We start from the raw sequence: 16,420 nt of genomic DNA on the forward strand, positions 1-16,420 counted from the left end.
GTTAGAGAGGAGTGTAAAATATGCATGAACTTTTAAGATACATAAATGTAAAAATTTTGGCCTGGTGGCTGCCAGTTTCTGGCCCGTGCTCAGATATCCCGAGGGTGGGGGGTTTACTGTGACTTTCTGGCATCTGGCCACTTGAACAGAAGGTTTGATCATCACTGATGCACACGGTTATCTTATCAAAGTCTCTCTTGTGCCTTTCCAATGGGGAAAAAGGTAGAGATGCAACTAAACTGAAAATTAAATTGGAAACATATTATTCACTTAGGGATTGGGAGTAAGGTTGTTAAATTATTCCTTACTTCTCTTTATTAGTCTAATCTTTCAATTTATTTTTCTTCTAAATTTCCCTATAATTTTGGCATTTTCCAAGAGTTCACATTCCCTAATTCCCTTCTCTTTTTAATTTATCCATTGATTCTTATTTCATTTAGTCCTTTTGGCAATTCATATAGTCTCCCTTTCACTGAATTGATAACCCCTATCTCAGAACTATGGATTCAGTAACACAGAAACATTTTATTCTGCTGAGCTTTGAATATACTAGCACAATTAGTAATACCCAAGTTTTAGAAATTGGGCTTTATAATTTAGAATCTGTGTACTGGTTCAGGTATTACAGTATAAGCATTGTTTGGATTGAAAGCTTAGTAATTACATTCATAGCTGATTAATAATTTTAGAATATTAACAGTGCAAAACATTTTTAAAGAAACCCCAACCTTTCACTTGTTTTTGATTAATCTAATGCTTGACTGAATTAGAAAAATAGTCCTCATTAATCCATAGGTCACTTATTTGGTATTTCCAGCTTACCCAAACACAGCTGAGAACACTAAGTAAGCCAGAAGGACCTCTAAGTGGAAATAGATGTTCCTGAGTCCTGTGTTAACACTTACGTACCTTGTTCTTGGTAAAGCCCCTGAGGTTCTCAGTAGGGATTCCTCTTCTTACAAATTTCTAACCATTATAGTGTTTGGATTTCTCAGTGCACAGTAGAATGAAACACCAAATTAGGAGGAAGGGATAAAGAAGTACAAATTTCAAATTATAAAATAAGTTAGTCATAGGAATGAAAGTACAGCATAGAGAATAAAACCAATAATATTATAATATCTTGGTATGGTAATGGAGTAACTACACTTACCATGGTGAGCATTTAGTAATGTATATGGTTATTGAATCATTATGTTGTACATCCAAAACCAATATAATATTGTGTATTAACTATATTCCAATAAAAAAAGAGAGGCATTAACAACAAACAGTATTGAGGTAAGAAACAGGAAAACAAAAATATATATAGAAAACAAAACCTGTAAATTAAACAAAATTTATATAGGAAATCAAAAAACATAGCAGTCTGGAGCCATATTGTATTGTAGAGAGAAATGGCCCAAACTCTCCCCTAAAAGCTCAGTACCTTAATAAGGTAAAACTTTTGAGCTAAAATTTATTGAGCACTTTACCAAGTATTTTGCATATAATCATTTAATACTCAGAACAGCCCTAAGAGGTAGATACTAGGATTATCCTCATTTTACAGATAAGGAAACTAAAATCCAGGCAAGTTAACTTATCTAAGATGACACAGCTAGTAAGTAGTAGTGTGATGATTTATACCTACACAGTCAAGTTCTAGAACCTCTGCTTTTAACCAATCTGCTATCCTTATCACTAACCTTATTTAAGTTATCCAAAAAGATAGATTCAGACATTTTGGTCAAAACTATACAGGTACACATACACATAGTATGTTTTAAAATGTTGTTATTAAAAATAGTTGAAATCTTAAAAAAAAAAAAAACAGTGATGAAAGAGATAAACCTTTTATCTAGAAAATTCCAGTGTGGAAACTTTATTTCATAATGGCTCCATATAAGAGAGGTGTTAACTATGTTACTAATATTAACTTCTTACTTAATAGATTTTTATTTTTAATTCTGTGCCTTAAAGTTCAAAGAATACCCAAAGTGACACACAGTCAGTGGTAGAAGTAGGAATAGATTTATTTATTCAAAATTTGGTTGTAGGATGATGAGATAATGTTTAAATATGAGTTTCTGCAAAGCATTGAAACTAGCACTGTGCCTAAGTGCCTGATGTCTAATGGGCACAATAAATGTGTTTCCTTTCCCTGAAAAATAAAGATATATATATTTCCTGTGAAATTAAAGAGAAAGTTATGAAGATGTTAACATTTTGAGTTAACTTTATATCCTGTTTAACTAAATGTTGCTATTATAGAAAACAGTAGTACTAGATATGCTACTTATTATTTTAACAAATAGTTACTTAGATATTACAAGGTAACAGCAAGGCACTTTGCTAAGCTGTAAGTGAACTATGCAGTTAAAAAAGTCAGACATAGTCCCTGCCCTCATGGAGTTTACTGTCTCATTGGGAAAACACACTATTAATAACTAGACAAATGAACAAAATATAGTCAGTGTCTTTGCTGGTGAGATAGCTAAGGCGATCCTTTAGGAAGAAAAGATAGTCTTCTTTAACTTTCTTTGTAGTAACAGTTATTTTAGACTTTTAGAATTCTATATTAGCAAATGAAAGGTCACTCTTAAACTGTTTCAGCTTTGTTGCCTCCCACCTCCAGCCAGTGCAGTGTCCCAAATGTACAGTTATGAGAGGACACATGGTTTGACCTACCTACCCATAACATCAGTGATGAGAAGCAATAACTATGGTGTGTGTTGTGTTTGGATTATGTTTTTGTGAAAATTACAGAGGTCTAGAAGAATATAGAAACCTGGCCAGGTACAGAGCAGAAAGTGAAAACCAAGGTTACATACTAAGCCATGCATTAAAAAAAGAGAGCACATTGCTACCTAATCACTGTTCCTTCTCCTTTTCTTTTGTAACTGCCCTCAGTTGGAGATCAGCAGGCTATATCCTATGGGGAGATGCCCACGAACAAGAGCGTAGCCCCACCATTGGAAATAAAAGCTTGCTAACAAGTAATAACATTTAGATTTCTAAATCTAGGGAGGCATAGTTTCCTTCATATTGAAGGAAAAAAATTTAGTTTGAAACACTGGATACAGTAACTGTACAAAAGCCAGCCAACTATGAAGCTCAAGATCTGATTGCTTTCATTGTCTAAAATATAAGATGGATTTTCATGTGTTAAATTTTTTTCCTTAGTATAATATAGAGGCTCCTATGTACATACATTCTTAAAAGATGGATTGGGGAAAGTGATTGTTCTACAAACAGGGTATAGTGACTCCTTCTGGAAGAGAAAGAAAAAATAAAATAAAATTATTTTATCAGAGAAGAACCTAAAATCTGTAATAATGTGTTACTTATTATGTATTATGTATGATTACATTCTAACTAAAGAAAGGGGAATGAATGGATTTGGGAAAGCTGTATGAGGAAGAATGAGAATGTTTTTAGGGCTTATTTTTACATTAGGATATTAAAGGTTTGAAAAGGTTCTTACTAATCTCCAGAAAATTAAAAATAGAATTAGAAAATAATGACTTGTAACCATCTTTGGAGAAAGGCTTGTTGTTGATCAATTTATTATATGCTACTTGATTTAAAAGAAGTTGCAAACCTATTGAAATACCAGTAGTGGCCATTTTCAATTCCATGCTTTTTCTGAAAAGTATATTAAAAACATATAGTGACTTTGAAAATAAAGAGAATGAGTATTTTGAGCACTTTCTTTTTACATTCCTCTGCTTTCATTTTAATTCTGCAATAAAAGTCAGTTTTGGGATTTGATATTATAAATAATAATAGACTAACTTTTGTTGATTGCTCTTTTATTTCTGTAATAATAATAATAGGAAGAACTTACTTTTTTAATATCTTCCCTAATGGGAAGAAGAATGTCTTTTTAAACAAAACTATTTTAGTATTATGAAATAAAAATGAAGGTTTAATTTATTGATTAGATTTTTATGGCTGAAATTCTTGTTTGTCTTAAATTTCATCATATCAAAGTTAGAATCATGGAATCTGGCAACTGGAAGGGGTAATAAAAAGAGGAACTATTTAGTGAGCTACTAAGTGCTTTTCGTGGATTATTTTATTTAATTATTAGCTCAGAGAGGAGGAAGGTACTGTTATCTCCATTTTACAGGTAAAGAAGTTGAGGCTTAGAGAAGTTAAATGATTTGACTAAGGATGACGTATCTAATCCATGGCCTGGGGGTTGGGAGTAAAATTCCAAAAGATTCCAAAGCTGCTGCTTTCCCCGAAGAGCTGTAATTAGCTCAGCGATGGTCCTGTAAAACACCCACTCTATGGGATTTGCATCTCATTCTCCTTATTGCTTTTACTCCACGAATTTCATGTTTATTTCAAAAATAAATGTATTCAGAGCTAAAAATTATCCCCTAAATATTACTTTAACTGCACCCTACAAAATTTGATTTGCACTATTTTCATTATAATTCATCCCATTCTAAATATTTTATAATTCCTTTTATGGTATCCTTTTTAACCTATGGGTTATTTTTATTTAGAAGCATTTCTGTGTGTGTGTTTTCCTGGTCTTTGTTTTGATCTGTTTCTTTTAGTTTCTAGGTATTTTTAAACATGCTTTAAAATTTTTGACTTCTAATTTTATTACATTATAGTCTAAGAACATAGTCTATATATTATTTAGACTGTTTGGACTTTGTTGTGACTTATTTTGTGGCTGAGTAGTGATAGTTTGTGCTTATGTGCTATGTGCATTCCTGAAGTATTTATTAAATACACTTCTACTATTTTTGTACTTGTAAACAGCTTCCTTCAAGTCTTTTATATCCTAGCCTTTCTTTTATCTGCTGAAAGGATTGTGTTAAAATCTCCCATTGCATTTGTAGATTGACCCATTTTTTCATGTTTGTTTTACATTTTTAAGGCCATGGTATTAATACTAATAAAGAGCTCTAATAGTTTAAAAAGGCTTCCTCTTGTTGAGCTGAAATCCTATCCCTAGAACTTGCACTTATTAAGCTAGTTTTGCCATGTACGTCTATGCATAGCACCCCTTGATGGACTTTATAGCCAATGAAAATAAAAAATGTTCACAAGTGAGTTTGAGACCCCTGTTGCCATGAGTCATGTATAAGACCTGATTTTAGGGTATAACTTATATGGTTACACAGAATAAATAAACTGCACTTCTTGTAATGTTTACTGAGGTATGTGAATTGATGATGTAATGATTAGTGGTGACTTTACTGATCAGATAAATCTTAGGCCAAATCCTGCTGACAACTTTGGAGGAAAATGTGCATATTTTAGGGCTGATTTACTTGGAATATTAGAAACATTAAAACTATGTGTTTTACAGTAGAATTTTTCGTTGGTCAGACACTGGTATACTAGCAGGACGAAAGAGTCAATGACCTAAAAAGAGTAAGATCTGCTTCCTTCTCACTGATGGGGTCAAGCCCATTACTTTCTTTGTGTGTATTTTTTTTTAATTATGTAACCTTTGTGGACATATTTAGAGTTTAGAGTTCCTTTTTATTCTATAATGTGAAAATAATGAAAGTGACTCAAGATAGTCTCTCAGCATATATAAATATGTAAATAAACACATGAGTATACATACATACAGTCAAACAAGCATTTATCTCATTTTCTTTTTATTCTTCAGACAGTTGCTTTCATCTTCATTGCTCTCAGGTCTACTTTTCTTTAATAAATGCGCATGACTTCTGTCAGCCCCAATGAGAGTAATGTGTGTGTGTGTGTGTGTGTGTATTTAGGGTGCACACCATGGAAGAGCACAAAACTTGTTTCCATGTCTGTTTTTGGGGCCATAGAACAAATTCTACTGCAAAACACATACTGTTATCAGTATGGTAGATTTCTGAACAAGTTTCTGTTGGTTTCATGTGAGTCGATCAGATTTCAGATCATTGGGAGAAATTAGGAACTCCATGTTGAGTTAACTGTGATAGGGGTAAGTAAGCTATCACTCAGGATTGTAGTGGCCTCCTTCATGAAGATAAATGTCTTATTAGATCGAAGACATCATGTCGTTTATATAGTCTAGTATAAATCACAGATGAAGATGACAAACTGGGTTTCAAAGTTGACAGTAATTTATATAACTTAAACAAATGATTACCAAGGATTATACATGTTTTGTGAAGAATAAAAAAACAATAACAATTATCTGTCTATGAACTACCCATTTTTCATTCTTTAGCCCAGCATATTGGGCTGCTGGTGTGTGTTTAAACTCTAACCTTCCCTCCACTGCCCAGAAAAGCACTCTTAAATGTGTTGATGGCTGGATATCTTCCATAATGCTTCTTTCACTAGCATAAACTAATTTAACCCACATTTTTACATAAAATCATGGTGTTTTAAAGCTGGAAAAGACTTGGTGATTACCTAATCTAATCTCTGTTTTACTGAAGAGGAGACTAAATTTTTATTAAAGAGTCTAAATGGTCCTGTGGCAAGCAAGACAGAGCCAGTATAGAAACCACCGCTGCCCTGGGAGTGGCCTATCCCAGCCCACACTACGTACCTTCCCCCACCTGCACGATCTCTTTTCATTGCAGATCTGCACAACTTTGCAGGAGGACTGATCATGGTTCTTAAGCAATCAGTTTCTCACAAGTTTCAGTCAAGAGACACCAGTGTCTCTCTGGCTTATGTATCTTATCCTCTTCCCAGAATTATTTAGGGGCAGTACATTTTACAAAGAATTTAAAAGGGCTGCAAATGCTAATAATTATAATTATGAATAACATATAATAAGTCCCTGAATTGATTTGACTTGGAACTAGTTAGTTATCTTTTTTGGCCTTTTTGTCCATGTTATAGATTTTTAATAGACTGCCAATGAGGAGTTAGTTACTGAATACCTATACTGAAAGCCCTTATTCAATCATGAGTTTAGAAATGGTGTGAAGGATACAAAGAGGCATAGGTATGATTCCTTTCCTTAGTGAATAAATAATCTAGTTGAAGAGAGAAAATTATTAGACACATCCACACACAACAAAGTATATGGTAAATAATCAAGTGCTGATTATCAGGGACAGAGTTTGCAGAAAATAAAACAAAAAACAATTGGTTTGACTTGAAGTAGTTTGGAAGAAAGTCAAAATAATATTTGGCCTGCACTGGGGCCAAAGTGTTTTTAGAAGTCTTTTCCAGACTGGGAGTATGAGCAAAAGTCCATTCTTTGAAAGGTCAAACATTTTATTGGGCTTCCACTATACTGACTCATGAAATAACAGTGGCCTTTTTTAAGTGCAAATAGTTGATTTTTAAGTGAGTGACTTGGCAGATGAGATTAAGCTTTTTCATACCACTTTGAGTATTTTTTGTTTCTCTCCAAATTCTAAACTAGTCAACAATTTTAATGGTGATATGAAAGTTCTACTATATGACTATTGAAGAGGTTAGTTATTACAGTGATGGTAAAATGATATGTTTTTATTGCTAATGTAATATATTTATCTGATAGATGTATAAATCAATCAGAGGTGGGCAGGGGTCATATATCTTTGAATGCTGTTCATTATAAAATCTTATATATCATGCTTAATTACCTTGTTCTTAGAATCTATAAGTGCATTATAATTAAGTACAACATCTGCCGTGTGGATGAACACAGAATCACCTGATGGTTATCTACCTTAGATAGGGCACTCATGTCTAATGTTCTAGAGTTGTGGATTCTCAGGTATGGTTTTAAACACAAGACCATCCTTCCTCAAGCTCCAAAGTTGTTGACCATTTTTACCTCAAAACTTAATACTCACTTAAATGTGAAAAAATATTGTTTAAGCATAAAACTTTAAGACTAAGTATATAGTATAACTTATATAAGTATAAATTTAAATTTATACTTAACACATGCACACATGTATGTTAAATATATATATATATATATATTTTTTAAAAACTCTTTGTGCTTTGATGATCTTTTTCTGCTAGTCATAAATCTTTTGGCCTGTCATAGAACTTTGATTTTTCAAGTGAAAAGTAAATGTTAATAATGCTGTTTGAAACAATGCTAAAGCCCCTGTTAATCTAGAATATTATTATGGTCTACTAGGGAAAGATTGTTGAATTTACAAACTATATTACACTTAATGCTCTAGACTGCCTTTATGACTTTGAGTGAAAGTTTTTTTTTTGTTGGGCTGTAAGTAACTCAAGCCCACATACACTAGTGGGAAAGAAAGATTATACAGAGTAGTTTTTTTGGTTTGTAAAATTGGGATTTACAGGGGAGTTGTTCTGTCATGGAAAGTTTTGTTTTCACTTACAGAAGCCTTTATCCAATCTGCAGATCCATTTATAAAAACTGTTAGGACGTAGCTTATATTGTATACTGTATTTTAATGTAATGCTCTAAAAGATAAACATCATTGTGATGGTTAATTTTGTAATTGTGTTATTTTGTAATAATACTCCAGTTTTTGTTTTAAAACATAGGGTTAACTGGGATCACGAGCTCTCCTCTTTATAAGTGATCATTATCGTCATTGAAAGACATTTATGAATGTCCAAGAACATAGTTGGGCTTAGAGATTGTCACAGCTTAGGGGAAAAAAAATCACTTGAGTTATCTAATCTAGCCCTTCTAATGAATTCACATCATTCTTACTAATATCTCATTTAATTAATTATCAAATGTAGCGATTATGCTTTGTATTCTTCCTCTGCAGGACATCTTTCCCGCCCAACTATTATTACTAATTTATTCTTCATATCTAACCTAAACTTTTCCTTCCTTAGTTTCAGGCCATTGCTCTTTTCTGTACCATCTCCTGAGACTGAATAATTCCCCTAATTCATTTATATTGTTACCTTTAGAAGGTATTTAAAGACTGTGAACATTTATCCCCAGAGTCTTCACTTTTCCAAACTACATAAATTTCACTTCTCTGAATCCCTGCCTCACTCTGCCCCTGTCATACTTTCTAGTCCTTGGATATTTTATCACACTCCTTGGTATTTTCCCTTCCAAGGGGATCACCTAACCAGGAGAGCTGCCTTTTGGGGAGGGAAGTGCTAAAGCATAGACCCTCATATAAACCACTAGAAGATGCCTAAGTGTTTATTTGATGTTGGTGCTGGTGATCATCTGGTGGGCACGTCAGTGTAGTGCTTGCTTTGGCATATGTTGGGATATATGTGTATTTTAATGCCTTAAAGTATTATGGCCTGTTGTAATTGAATGTCTATAAAGTAGCAGTTAAGAGGGTTTTATAGACCTTAGAAGCGATCCGTATTCTCTAGCCCCCTCTTGTGGTGAAAGAAAATACTGCTTTTGGGCTTTTCTGGTTTGTTTTGTTTTAGTTGGAGAGGAAGGCTAAGGATATCTAAGTTCTCAGCATGTGGGCATAGGCAATGAATCTAAAAATGTTGGAGTTATATGTGTGTGTGATCAGGTGCACACACATTCAGATGTGAGACATTCCTCTCCTTTTCTTTGATTAATGCCCTAAAAAAAGTAACAGATATTACTTTCTTACAGCCATCATTTCCACATATTCTTATTACATCAGTCAGGAGGACAAATAAAATAAAACCATAATCTGGAGGGTTTTATATTCCTAAACAGAAAAATAAGGGAGGCTTGGATATGAATTTTAAGCCAAATTTAAGGTCCTTTTTTCTTTGCCATTATAAATGGATGTGATTAGCATTTCTAACAGATTTAAACAGATATCCTGTATCTCCTATAACATATTAGTTTTACCACCTTTATAATTTATTATTGTAACATTCCTCTATGGTAAAGCATTTCAGATATTCATAAAGATCCAGTAAGTGCAAACAGCTGAAGGGAAGACTGAACTGGCATGCAATGAGTTCATGTGAACTGCTTACGGAAAAACATTCTACAGGTTAGCACAAAATTATGTTTGTTTTTCTAGGAGTTCACTAAAAGTAACACTTCTTTCTTGGAACAGTTGGTCTATAGACACGAACCAATAAAGAGCTGCTATTAATATGCCTTACATGGCAATCTCGGAAGTGAAGAGATTAAAATTAGACACTGCCCCAAGTAGTTTTTTTCTAAGCTACTCAAAAAACTAAACTTGAGTAATGGTTAAGATAGATTGCCTTTATGCTCAAGTCACATTCTAATGAAAATAATGGGGTCCATCTGGCAATTCTGAGAACTATGGAAATAAATTTGAGGCCATGATTTTTAATATTAAATATTTTTTCCAAAAGGGAATATTGAATATTGCACTAATTGAGGAATTGCAAGAGAAGAATAGCACAGACATATTAGAACAAAATGAAAAAGGATCAGTCACAGGTGAAATGAGTGAGAATATTGTAATGATTTAAATATTAAATAGAAAATTGGTGGTTTTGACAAATTCTCTTTTTTCTCCCCCACTTGAAGAAATGATAAAAGTTATTTTTTAATAAGGAAATTAATTGACTTTATGTGCTTCTCCCTTAAGATGTGTGAAAAGAATTTTAATCTCAGTTATTTATAAATTCTTAGTATTGATATTTCTTTGAGTATCTGAAGACAAAATTTAACAAACATCTTAATAACAGCATTTATGGATCTCCATAGGAAAAATCTAATTTTTATGCTTTTTAAAAACAATACTTTGACAAAACATTTTCAAGATTTATGTGTTATTAGGTTAGGTGATCTTATACAACCCAATTTGTGATCTGGGTCAGGTTTCTCAGGCAACTGTTGAATCTGATTTTTTTCATATAAAGGCTGCACTTTTCATGAGGCAGACTACACTGGATATGAGTAGAGAAGCAGAAAGTGGTTCTTACCTGTGCTATTTACTACCTTATGTATTTCAGTTGGTTTGGCACCAAAAACTTGCAACTGCTCTTGGATACACAGTCTTTGACTATTGATCTTAAAATGTGCGTATGTATATTCACAAAGCTCTCTGAAATGTAGCTTTCTTACTTAGAGATGTCTTTACTTGGCTACTGGGGAAAGATTTGTTTTAGAATAATTATTAACTCAAATTTATTAATCAGTTTAAGAGTTTATTCTTTCATTTAGAATTAAAATAAAGAAAATTATAATGACCAATTTCTTGGATGATTACAGTTAACATAAAGAGAAATTGCAAAAGTTTGACTTTTGTAGCTATAAGGAGGTATGAGAGGGTCTGTTGGAGTGTCATGGTCATTGTCTAAGTATAGGATAGAAGAGATTTTCCTAGGAAACTATATCTGAGTTCTTACTAAGTATCTTCTTATAAATAGTTATTATTTTCTTTATCATATCACTGAAGCTGAAATTAAGGCAGATTATTTCTTTCTTCCTTGCTTTCTCACTGCATATGTGCAAATGCCTTCAGCTGTAAAGCACCCATCCTTCTAAGTTTTCCTAAGGAACACTAGGGAGCTCTTCATGTAGAATCTTTTGTGTGTTGGCCTCTTCAAAAAGAGCAAATTTATTTAGATCTTATAATATTGTTTTCTAAGTGTTTCCCTTAATTTGGAATTCATTAAAATTCCCTTTTCATTTAGGATGAGTTGCCTTGAAAAGGAGCCAAATAAGGAAAGCTTCTTACTGCTTTTTTTACTTGTTCAAATCCTGCTTTTCAAAAAAGCAGGTTCTTCCTGCTTTTGTATTTGTTCCATGGATAAATTATTGAACTGTAATATAATTTAACTCTAAATATGTTAATGTTTTAAAAAGATATTTCATTTAATGTTAAGAGACAATACATGTAGTTTGTCTTACCAGTGGAAAACCATTTTTCAACTATATAGGAAGTCCCAGCTCTATCTCGCTGAGAGGGAAAGGTAGATGCATGAAGAATGACTTTGCATACCGGGTGCAAAGAAATTTGGAACAAAAGTTGGAAAAGTTGATATTAATTCTGCTTCAGTTAGGAAGGCAAGGTTACTCCCCTAAATACATCTAGAAAAAATAAATGGGGACAAACTTGTAAAGGCACATGAATTTGTGAGCTTTTAGGATGTTTATGTTTTATATCTGATGGTAGCCTTCATCATTTTTGCTTTTTCTTATATTCTTTTTGCTTATTTCTTTAAGGGGAAACTACTGAAGTGGCACAAGTGGTGATTCGGTAAATTTTAACAGCCGAGTTAGTAATTACAGCACATTTTGCAGTTCACTCATGATTGTTACAGTATAATATGCTGTGTGTTGGAGTCATGATTGTTACAGTATGAATCTTTTATGCAGAATATTGCAGAAATCCTGGTTTAACACTGCAGAAGCCAGACCTAAAAAGTTTTGCAGCTTTAAGTTTACTTTCTCTATATATAATAGGCAAAAATTGGGTTCTGTCTGATTCAGTTATAATGTTCTTTAAACTCTTACCCACTCACAACAATTCTAATATAGTCTGCTTTTCAGTCTAAGTGATTTGAGAGCATTCTGGGTATGATTTTCAACATATGGCAAAGGTGTAAAATTAGGAAAAGATTTCTATGAAATTTTTGCACACTCTGCTAAATGAATTATTGGAATTCCAATACAGAATTTAAAAAAAGAAAAAACCTAAAAAGCAGTATGGATTTTATTTTTCCCTCAATCCTTTCAGCTCTCATAAATGTCTCCATGAAAGCTATATCTGCAGGGTTAGAAAAGAATATATCCTATAATATTTACCTGATCAGGAAGATTTTTTAAATGTGGCATCTCAATGTGAGATATTGACTGAGGTGGGCTGGGAAGTTTACTGGCCTGGCAGATAGAGCAGGTCTGCAGTAAATCCATGTGGTAAAAAATCCCTGAGAAGTTTTTTATTAAGAAACTTTCACTATCTCTTTAAAATGAATTATGCTGGTCATTTTTTTTAATGATAAAAGCAGATATTTTATGTTGTCTGAGTCAGATTCTGAAATGTCTTTTAATGAGTTTGTTATATGAAAGTTCCTAGATTTCTAAGATGTTAACTTAAATTATCAGTCCGTAGTCCAGCATGTCCAGAGAACATGTGAAAATAAATGATAAAGATAAGCCTATTCAGTAAAAGTGAGAATAAAACTTTAAATTTAAAGCCAGAAAACCTGCATTCAGAGAAGACTTAATATTGTTATCCTTTTATAAATGTTATATTATAATAATATAATAAACTCTACTGAATGGTAAAATTAAAGAAAAAATATTCCTAAATAACAAGTGTAATTTTAAAAAATATGTGTAGTTTTTAAAAAACAAGCTAAAATGATGGAGGTGAATTTTAAAAATTACAGGTTACATTTCTACTTACAGTTAATAAGAGCAATGAATAATTTAAAACAATGTGAGGAGACTGTTAAGTGGTATACAGTTTTACTGGGAAGATGAATTTAGAAATAATATTTTATATAGAAGCTCACAATTAAAGTTTATAATTCATTGAGAATTAAATATTGAAGATGGTGCCTACCTTTCAAAAAGCTCCATGCTCAATGAATATGTTTCCTTCCTTGTGTTTTACTAACGAGTCCTTCTTTATTTTTGCATAAAAGCTAGTGTTTAACCCAAGTAGACTTTTAAAAGCCTTATACAACTAATTTAAAACTTTTTTATTTAATGAGGAAAGAGCAGAGGTTAACAAGAGATATATATCTCAAATTGGTTTCTGGTTGCTGATGAAGAAAAGCTACATGTTTATATGCCCTATCAAATTAAACTTAATTAAAATATATATATATATACTCAACACCACAGTAACAAAAACTAATCCTTAACTTGCTGAGACCCTATGTCCCACTCCACAATTTCAGGAGAAGCAGCTAAAACAATCGGCATCATTCTTCATCTAGATAATGCTTTCTCTGCAGCTAATAGCTCCTTGTTCATCAAGGAAACGAATGTGCATGGAGGTGACATGCTCTTCACCCACTGCTCTTTGTTCTAGGGTCCCTCAGACTGATTATATCAGCCCCAGCACTGACAAATATCCCCCCAAACTTTAACACTATGTTAAGTTGAGTTATGAGGCTTTAAGGTTACACTCCTCTGGCTGAAGGTTGATTGTCTCTGAGAGATAAAGGAATTGTACTCAATGATAACAGAATCCTTTCTCTCTTGCCATGGGATAATCCCAGTTATTGAACTCATAGCTCTCTTTACTTGGTTACTTGGTCACTTTTTTTTTTCCTTCTTCTTTTCTGGGGGATGACTGGATACTAAATCGGTGATTCACCACCCTCCACCTCCTCCCCCAAGGATATTTTAGAAAGACCCACAAGCATTCCAGCAGATGAAGGAACAAGACAACTCAAGCAAATAGAACAGTTCCTCCTAATGTGCTCTCGCTTAACACCAATGACTAGGGAGAGTCAGTTCTTCTGGCAGCATGCATGTGTAATATGGTCTGAGGATTCAAAGTGCTTCCATTCTCCTTCTCCCAGACCTTCAATTTCATATGCATATATTTAATCTGGCTTTTTTTTTTTTATCACTTTAAAGTTGTAATTTTTGGATTATGCTGTGAAGGCCGAAATCTCAGACTTGCTGTCCGGGCAAAATTTTAAGCTGCAGCCTTTACTAGTGACAGTGATGGTGATAGTTCTATATGCCAGTCTTTGCAGTTCTAATCCAGCATACCCATCCATAAATGCCTTTATAGTAGTAAAAACTATGGAGTAATTGTATATTAAGCCTGTCTGATGAATTATGAGTACTCAGTTTTTTTCTCTGTATCATACAAATTTGAGAGAATTATAATGAGTGGAATTGATAATACCATAGAGAAAAACTTTAGTTTAGCTGCATCCTAAGAATACTAGAGAAAGCCCTGTTTAGGGAGAAGTGTTTGAACAAAGTATAAACACCATCCTACTAAAGATTTATTAGCCTGACCTTCACTATCAACAACAACAAGTTCTTAGCAGCTAACTATACTGAATACATGGTCCTCTGTAAGGTGAATTCATGGTACCTGCTTTCCATAGTAAGTTTTTTGAATTCCCAGACATAGTGTTTTACACACATTATCTCTAATTATCATACCTACTGTGCAGTGTATTATTATTACTCCCATATTACAGATGATGAAACTGAACCTCAGAGAGATTAATTTTCTCAAGGTCCTCAGGTAATAAAGTGTCAGAGGCAGGATTTGGACAAGCCTCTTTCCATCCAGAGCCCCTAGTTTTTCCGATATGCCCCACTACTGCCTCACAGAAAGGGAAGTAATGATTGTTGTTACTCTCCCATTTAGTTGTGTACACTGTTAAAAGGAAAAACTAGAGACTCTGGAGTTACTTGGGAAAGCAGTAGTGTATTAATAATGTCTGCCATTAACTGAGCATCTACCCTCTGGCAGGCATTATGCTAGGCACTTACACAGTTTCAGTCACCTTTTAAGTCCAATATTCTAAAGCTAAAGGGTTTCTAATTTCAAAGCTCATATCTCTTCCAGAATACCACAGTGTCTTCCAAGGTTGTAGAGAAGAGGGAGAGGAAAGGGGCTCTGGTAGAACAGTGCTGTCCAATAGTACTTTCTACAGTGATGGAAATGTTCTAGAATACTTACACTGTCCAATAGAATAGCTACTACCATTTGTAGCTACTGAGCTCTTGAAAGTGTGGTTAACAAGACTAGAAAACTAAATTTTGTAATTTAAAATTTATTTAAATATACATTTTTAATAGCCACATGTAACTAGTGGCTACCGTATTGGAGAGGATAGCTCTAAGACAAAAATGGCTACTTCTTAACTAGATAGTCAAGACAACTTGAAAATAGTCTCCCAGAAACTTTTTGAAAGATGGATTGGATGGAAGTTGGGTGGACAAGGAGAGAAGAAAGGAAGGCCAAGGCACAGGCTGTGGCCGAGAAGGTCAGAGGTGTGAGGTAGGTGAATAGGCAGAAGGGCCCTCAAGTAAATTTATGTGAGAGCCCAGAGAAAACAGGATGTGGAGTGGGAGAAGGGAAGTGACCTGGCAGTGTTTTGAAGAAGAGCATTAGAATCCATAGTTAATGGATTTGCACAGATTGAAAGGTAAATAAAAATCAGCATTTTTTTTTTCAGTATTCACCCGCTGTAAATCATTACTCGACATTTTGATGAGTGGGTTTGGAGTGAGTTGTTTAAATGGTACTGTGATGTTTGTGTATAGTAGAAGCATACACGGCTTTCATCCTACAGGACTTACAGAGCTCCTGCATCTTAGGGCTCTAAGGTTTCGGGGTGGGGCCGAGAGGCCATCACTTATTCCTTCACAAGTATTCTTTAAGTCATGTAGATCATTTCCTTGTTTCAACTCAATGCTGTATCTAACCTTTTTGAAGAAATTAATTCTCCACGACACTAAAATATTTTTCATTATGAAAGTTTTTAAGCCCCTGCTAATGAGTAATGCTTGTCACAAATTGATATGCTTTTGTAGCATTTAACAGTTTAAAAATCTTGTTTGAATGCATTGCCCCATTTAACCATCAGCAATCTCATGAGTCTGTCTAATAGGTGAGGAAACTGAGTCTGAGATTTATCTGCAATC

General features: G+C 33.6%; 1 protein-coding gene across 5 annotated transcripts in view; it reads left to right on the forward strand.

Moving 5' to 3' along the window:
- Positions 1-16,420, forward strand: part of SKAP1 (src kinase associated phosphoprotein 1) — a 267,533-nt gene that overhangs the window by 81,577 nt on the left and 169,536 nt on the right. The gene's annotated exons all lie outside the window — the stretch shown is intronic.

This window comes from Manis javanica, chromosome 4 (assembly GCF_040802235.1).
Source record: "Manis javanica isolate MJ-LG chromosome 4, MJ_LKY, whole genome shotgun sequence".
Lineage (NCBI taxonomy): Eukaryota > Metazoa > Chordata > Mammalia > Pholidota > Manidae > Manis > Manis javanica.